Source organism: Trematomus bernacchii, unplaced genomic scaffold (genome assembly GCF_902827165.1).
Source record: "Trematomus bernacchii unplaced genomic scaffold, fTreBer1.1, whole genome shotgun sequence".
NCBI lineage: Eukaryota > Metazoa > Chordata > Actinopteri > Perciformes > Nototheniidae > Trematomus > Trematomus bernacchii.
Window position 1 is genome coordinate 3,967,673 of NW_022987778.1, and position 8,643 is coordinate 3,976,315.

The window sequence follows — 8,643 nt, forward strand, 5'->3', positions numbered from 1 at the left end:
CCTGTTTTATAGTTTTTGTGAATGTAAATGGTCTGAAAATGCTAAAATCTGCCATGCCAGAGGTAGTTTCTCTCTCCAACACACACCCTGCCTGAAACGCCTAGATTGGACTTCTTTTTTTACTTCCGTAATATAGTGACGTCACTATGTAACACTCGCGCCTCTATTGGCTAGCGCTGCAACACATTGTATGTGACAGGCTAAGGGGCGGGACAGCTCTAAGTGGTTGACCAATCACAACAGAGCCGGCCAGCTAACCAATCAGAGCAGACTGGGCTCTGGTTTCAGACAGAGCAGCACAGGCAGTATGATAACAAATAAATACCTTTTTGAATATTAAAGTATGTTAAAATGTCCCAGTAGAAGGACAAATCCAAATATGAACCTGAAAATGGGCAAATATGTCCCCTTTAAAGTTAAGCTAAATGTGAGATAAGGATGACGTCTATGTGACATCAAAGGTAGTTAAATGTTTTGGAGCCAGAAAGCGTTAGCAGCCTTTGCAGGAAGTGGCTAACCCCACAGGGCTTGCGTGCACTTCAGTGTTTGCTGCAAATGGAGGGGACAACTAAAAAAGTGTGATGTTATTGAGTCAGCGAGGACTAAGATCACCAAACATTTACAGCACCTTGTTGACTGCATGCTTCAAAGAACTGAGAAGATAGTAAAAGCATAAACAGGCCCATCGAGGTGGATAACACTTTTTGGTCCGATAGTTTCCTAATACTTACTAGAACTGCCAGGAGGGACCTTGTGTGCAGCTGCGAATAGATTCCTAGAGAGAACTGTGTCATTTGGTGCTAATTATATGTTAAATGGCGACAGTTTTCAATTCACACTGATAATTAATTCCGATTAATATTTGGCGTAGCCTAGAGTTTAATTCTGTGCACAGCAGGGATTTTTGCATGCGCAGCTACATGTATGAAATCCTGTGTTTCAGAGTTACAGCAATTTCCAATTCAAGAAATGTGAAGAATCATTTTTCTATTTCTAAATCAAAGCTGTATCAAAGCAATTTTTAAACCATTGTGATAGAAATGTGTGTAAACCTTGGTTCTGTCTTCCAATAAATGAATAGTAAACAAGTGTTATGTTACAGAACTTAGTTATATAATTACAACTAAATTACACGGTCCTTCACAGGAAACATTCCAGAAAATCCCAAACTACAGGACAGGTCAAATACAGCCCTGTTTGTCGGTTACTATCACAGTTTTGGCATATTCTCCAGGAAGCCTAGTTTCTAGTATTTGCAATGGTACTGTGTCGAGGACTGCTCTCAAAAAGAAGACGTTTGTATTCACTCAATTCTACTATCTCACAAATGAATTGCCAGAAAGTTGATATTTGATATTTTAACCTTTCCAGACCAGTTACATGCACAACAAACTATAAAAAACACTACAGGAAAGGGAACACCCCAAAAAGCATTACACGGCTCCTTTAAATACAACCAAAGGTTTTCCTGTGACATACAGACAACACATTCAGAGACATGTTTCAGTTGTATCATGTTTTGCCTGTAAACACACCCATTGTGTTTGCTCTGTTTCTGTCCAAGACCAAGATATCTTTCATTATTGGAAAAAAAAAAAACACAACCAAAAAGTTAAAAAAGATTCAAGAATTCCAATCCAATAGGTTTTAAAAGGCATTTGTATTTACTGTGACAGTTTACATAATACCAACTCAGATTAGACCCTAAAAAAGGGTGACACATTTCCAATTAAAAAGTGTTAAAGCACTCATTAACAGTTTCTATTTCACATTGCATTTACATCTCAAATGTAACACATCAAAGTGCAGCTGTAATGGTGTAAATGTACAAAGTTGCTTTTAATTTAATGTAATTTCAGTTTAAAGGTGGATTGAATACATTTTGGCATAAAAACTTTTAATTTAAAAAAATGTTTTAACAAAAGCTTTCTTTGTTTACAAGAAAAAGCCAAGAACCAAATAAAGGCGTTTACGTGTAAAATCCCAGCAGTCCAAATATTTACTTTAGTATTGAAATTGGGTTGAAATTGAAGCACATACCTCTTATAAATTAAAAATATAACAAGTATTCCCATGCACTCTTGGGTAATAAAACAATGAGCTGTACTTAAAAAAACAAAACTTTTAACATACATTTGTGTGTCTGCCATCTGCTAAAAACTGCTACATCGTCATCTCCATGAGAGAGTACAGTATAAACATGTATTATTGGAATCTGTTCTTTTTTTTTTTTTACTAAACCTCATACAAGAGAAGACAATATGATTCATAGAGGGAATGAGTCATCTCCCAAGTGTGTGTGTTTGTGTGTGTGGGCCTGTCTTCAGATGTGACTGAACACAAAGCATAAACAAATGCACCAAATAACTCTGCATATGTGAGGAAACCTTAATCCAATTTTCAGCCTGGCTGATGTTGAAGACACACAGGGTAGCCATGCCTGTCTCTTTGCCTCTCGCTACCGCTAACCTGAGCCTGGAGTAGAGAGGGACACTAAACCAGGCAAAATGCACTGTAGCCCCATTGTGTCACATCTCTTCTAAGAATTATGCACTCCAGCTACATAATGTTTTGTCCTTCTAAGCTCCTGTCTGAAAATGTGTACACCAACGTCGGTGCTTTTACCTTAAACACAGCTCGATGCAGAAGCTTTTTGAGATGTCGCGTCAAATAAAGGCGTTGGTTGAACTGGGACATGTCTGAATGCTAAATTCAGCTAACACTTGTTTCTGTCAGCGAGGTGATCCTGCTGTCACTTTCACTTGTAGTGCTTCCTGTTGTCACTGTGGCTAAGTCATGTTACTTTATGCAAAGCGACATCAGAAATTAAAACTACAAACAATAAGATATATAACTTTATTTATTACCAGGGGACAACAGGAATAGGGACATGGTCTTTATCCTCTTTCTATTTCTTACACAAAAACAAATATCATTTACTGGGTTTGCAGGAGACTCATGTCTGTATTTTCATCATTTTTGGCAGCATGACATCCAAAATGCTGCCTCTGTACATGCTTCTCCGTTTCTTGTTTCTCAGTGGGAAATTCTGTTTTGAATTGGTTCAGATTTGATGCTGTAAATACTAACCTTCCAGTCTTTTGTTTGGCATTTCTTCTCACAACTCAATATTGTTGCGCCTGTCTAGCAGCTATTGTGTCTTTGTCGACACTGATAGATTTATGTTTATTAACAATCGGAGGATCACTCGTAAGTGGGTTGTTGAGGAGGCAACACAACAATTTGACTCAAAATCCAGTGAATGTTGCCTGAACATTAGCAAGTTATATGACTTACATTTCACTAAAAGTTTAGTCTGTTTCAACTTTTTTGTCACCTGTCGTATATTACATCTGGCAGTCCCCAAACACACTAGTCCCAATCGATTGTATGGGAGGTTAAGCATCTTCAACACACCAACTGATGTGATGTCAATGCAGCCTTACTGCCAGTTTTTAATTTCCAGCACCTTTGGAAAAAGTAAACTGAAAACCTAATAACAATCTTCATCAACCTCAGATTTGTTGTGTTTTGTGCTAACTGTTTTAATGCTCGAAAAAAATGCTAAACTAAGATTGTAAACGGGTCATTTGATCTTTTTATCCACATTGGCGTTGTCATTGATCGCATGCTAGAATGCTAATGTTAGCATTTAGTTCAAAGCTCCACGCCAATAAACAGCTTCTCAGAGCTGGCATCATGGCTGTAGACTGTCTTCTTGTTGAAATGCATCCTAACGCCAGACTTCACAAAAACAATTTGTTTGCATACGAACAAATTAAGAAATATGTTGGTTAAAACAGTTGCCAGTTTTTCATATTCAAGTGTGTCCTGGTATAGCTGTGGAAGGGACGATACAGGATCTTATTGTGAAACGGCTGATAAGCACTTCGCTGACTTGTTTTCCATGAATCGTTAAATGACAGTAACTTGCCCGTCATTGAAAGGCGTAAAAGTGTCCCATTTTCACTCTTGATTGATGAGTCCATTGACAAGAGAGATGACAAGCAGCTTGTGCTTTCAATAGAGATTTTGAGGAGCAGAGAGCAGCACTTGTTTATGCTGATCTGAGACAAGTGGGGGCATCTTTGTAGGCAGTCAGTGCATCAGTGCAGTAAGCTGCTGCTTGTGTGTGTGCCATTTAATTAGCTTGGGAGTGTACACTCTCGATGTGTGAACAGTATGTTGTTGTGAAGAAGTAATGAAGCAGCCAGGGCTGTTTTGACTTCCACTCAGTGAAGCAGACTGTAAGTAGGAATTTTCACTGGTCAGGAAAATACACAGAGAACAGAATGAGAGCATGAGGAGAAAGAAACACTCGCTGCAGTGCTGAAATGTAAATTGAATACTAACAGCCAATGCTACACTACCATTAAATGGTCACTCAAGAAATGCTGAAGAGTGGAAAGTAGGCTGCGTGTTCCTGCAGCACAGCACTGAGGGCTAATTGAGACAAATACGTGAGGAGGTGAATTCACACTCCATTTACATTCTGTAAACAGGATTTATGCAACTTCTTAACATGAGTCATCTAACTGTATAAGTACGAGCCTCTTGTCTTGCAGCAAATTATTTTATATGAGATTTGCCATCTTGTCCACTTAATATCAGCTGCACCAGCGTTAGAACAACACAGTATACATCTAGAGTTGGAGCCAAAATAGTGTAATATTGTAGACATTTGGGTAGCAGTTTACAAATCCCTCGGGGACGCATAGAGTAAACAAATGTGATGGCCGTGTTCTGTATGAATCTAGAAACAGCTTTGGAGAGGGTGCTTGATCAGCAAATACGTTTAATGTCAGGGCCCTTAGTGTGTTTTTAGTGAAATGTGATATTTTACATAAAACAGAATTAACATCAAGGGTAAACTTGTTTTTCCTCAGGAAATGCTATTTATTTAGGTTATCTTTAATTTAAACAGAATGACCATGGTTCACTGTGCAGTCTGAGTTCAGAAGGCTGGAATTTGCAATACATGCAGGTCTTTGGCACATTAAGCGTATGATAGCTTGTAATAGACCTACATTTTACATTTAAACAACACATGAGTAAAATGGCCAAGTAATATACTGTATACAATGAATAAATCATCGTTGAGAATACATAATACCAATTGAAAAGGGACCTAATTATGCTTTGGGGGGGTTTTCCCTTTCCTGTAGTGTGTCATATAGGTTTGTGTGTAAATCAGGGGTGTCAAAGTGAAATACACAGTGGGCCAACATTTAAAAAACGGTACTAGTCGAGGGCCGGACTGGTTCAATGTTTATTGCAAAACTTATTGAATGAACTTATTGCACACCTGGAACTAACAAAGCTTAAATTATTGCCTATAAAAACAACATTAAACGTTAAATAATCAGTTGCATTCATTTCTTATGGCTCTATCTGCAGCTTTTCCGGAGTCATTTCTTATGAGTATTTTTCCACAGGCCAACAACAGCTTCAAAAAAACTATTTCCCTCAAAGAAAAAAACAAACATGCCCTGTTGTCGCAAGAAAGAAAGTGCAGAAGGAAAATCCATTAAACTCAGTGTGCTGCTGTGATGCTAGTTCAAGCCAGATACTTGGCATCTCATCTCGGGTGCAAGGTCATCAATGTTTGGGGTCAGGCTCTGAGCGGAGGAAACCCTCAGAATTGAGTGAAGGTGTGCGTGCAATATACCGGCGGGCCAGATCTAATAGTAAATAGAAATGATCCTGCGAGCCGAAATTAAATCTACCAAGGGCCTGATTTGGCCCCCGGGCCTTGAGTTTGACACATGTGATGTAAATGGTCTACAAAGGCTAACATCCTAAAGTTCTCTCCACTGGGAGTTACTCTCCCACACACCTGCCTGAAACACCTCGAATGGACTCCTTTGTTTACTTCCCTAACATAGTGACAGCACTATGTACAATATTTATTAAAAGTCAATAAAAATAGTTATTTTAGGGATAATATGATATTGATTATAGGCAAAAACATCATATATTTCATTTGTAACACTCACGCTTCTAAGGGGCAGGACATTTCCAAGCGGTTGACCAATCACAACAGAATAACCAATCAGAGCAGACTGGGCTCCCGCGTCAAACAGAGGGTGAAAAGAGGAGAATGGGTCAGATCATCAGTTATAAGCATGTTCAGAATGTAGCTCAGTAAAAGATCCACATTTCAAAAGTATGAATATAAACAATGTTTGTTCAGTTTCACAGGCGGGAGAACACTGGCATTACACTGCTGTAGAAAGGGCTTAGAACAGGGTAAAAGTGATTAATGTGCGATGTTCCTTTGACACCTGAGTTTACATCTTAACTCAAACCAAGAAGTTGCAGTAGCCAGCTAAACTCAACTATATTGTGCAGATCTCATTATGTTGTTGAACTTATTTGGGTTGTTTTTACAGCTGACTGAAAGACATCTATTTAGCTGTTTAAGTCCATCCAGGGAAGCTTGGATAGAAGTAAAGTTAGATCAAGAGGAAGACTGACTGACAATACGAAAAATACTGTGTTCAAAACATCACCCGCCTAGTTGTTTGTACCCTTTAACACACCAGGTATCCCTTTTAGTGTGTGTGCAGACAGATATGATGTGTTTATTTCCACATAAGGACTTGTTGCAGCAAACACAGAACCACTCCAAGCTGCATTTACAATTTCAAATTGAGAAGCAGGAGTACGACATTTAATAGCTGTAATAGTGTGTATTTGTTTCTCCTTATAACTCTCAGGCAACCTTATTTGACTTGCTATTTTGGACTTTGAAGGCTAGTGTACTGACTTTATTGCCATGTGTGAACTGGGCTTTGTTGTCTGTTGTGCTACCACTCCACAATAACAAGATTAAAGGGTTCAATTCAACCAATTCTGGGCATTTCCTTTCTTATTAGTTCTTGCTTTGTTGTATTGTGGCTTTGCTGCTTTGGCTCTTTTTTTTTGCATGATTGACTTATTTCTAGCCCTGTGTGAGCTTTATTTTTTCCTCTGTGGACTACCTGGCTGATTGACATTGACTTCCCGTAACCTTAATTTGCTTTGCTGGCTGGAGCCGGCTGCAGCCAGTCCTGCACGTGCATGAGGATGAATGTCAGCCATGCCTTTAATAGTCCCATAACAACTTGACAGATGACTCATCCAAGCAATCAACAGTTGAACCTAAACTTGACTTGCTCGTAGCATTTGTGTTGGTCCAGGATCCATAACAGGACTCATTTCTCAGCAGTGCAGCAAAGAACAGACAGGAGTCATTCATTAAGAGTTGTTGTTTGGTGTCGTAGAATTGACTGAACTGTTATCAGCATCCGTAAGTTCTAAGAGAGTCAATGCTCTCGAGGTTTTGGCACACCTGCAGGTGCAAACACAAGTGTAAAAGTAAATAACATGTTTGTTTTCAGCTTGTTCCTAGTTTTTGTGTGTCGATATATCTATTTTAAATTGGCTTGTCACCAAAAAAGCATATTCTTATCCTATTTATCGTAGTTAGGAGGTAGTGCATTAGCTTAACAAAGTTCGCTGGTAATGTTGCCCAATTTGCACCTCTTAAGGATAAAGTCACTCATAATCAAGTCAAAGCCAAGAGAGTCATTTATAATGCAGCACCAGAATCATTCTGATGGCGCTCTCAATGGCCACTACCAAAACATCATAAAGAATATACTGCGTTATACATCTCAGTTATGATTTGTAAAATGGTAAAGATCAAGCAATTTTGGACTTTAAGTCTCACATTTGGCCTGCTGTAGCGAGAATGTCCCTTTCAGCAGCTGGTAAATTGTCGCCACTTGCTTTTGCATAACCTGACACAGCTTCTGAAGAGTCTACTGTCAGCCCAGATCAGGACCTGACATTTAAAGCATCCACACATCATTTTACAGATTGGACATGTCAGCGGCTCTTGGCTCTGGCAGGCTTGTTTGCCAGCATCTTTTTGACAATGTCACTAAATCCATCGGTTCGATTTACGCGGTCTAATTGTTGTTCTGCTTTAAGTTGATGAAGAACTCGACCTGCCATTGAGTCGACTTGACCGTAACAACCCTATCAGATGGACAGCATGGTCTTAACATGCATGGGAACACAGGACAAGCTACACACACTGGCCTTTTGATTTAGTAGATCTGCTGACTTGGTCTTCCACTGTCAGCTCAGATAACTTTATTGTCAGTGTCATGCAGAAGTGCTCATCTCTGTGTACCAATTCAGTGGTAAGAGCTTATGGAGGTGCACACTGATACATCTGAATAAACGGTCAGAATACTGAGATCAAAGTTAAACTTTCTTTTCGAAAAAGTCTCAGAATTCTGACTTTAATCTCAGATTTCACAAAAAACAATAATTCACTACATCAGCTCTCAAAAACAAAATTAAGACGTGGTCCGGATCCTCCTCCGTACTACCATAGGTTTTGGCACTAGCATAAAATAATTGAGAAAGTGTCGGTTATATATAAAGACAGCTGGATTGTAATGAAAATGCTATGCTAAAGGTACTTGTGTAAAGGAGGCTTCTGTGCTTTTAACCCATTTTTCACTGGAATATGTCATGACAGCGAGCCAGAGTTGACTTATGCAATCGAACTTGGTAGTGAACAACTACGTTTTTGGAAATGCAAGGAAGATTGTCTCACACAAATTTCAGGTTTCTGAAAATGTCAAA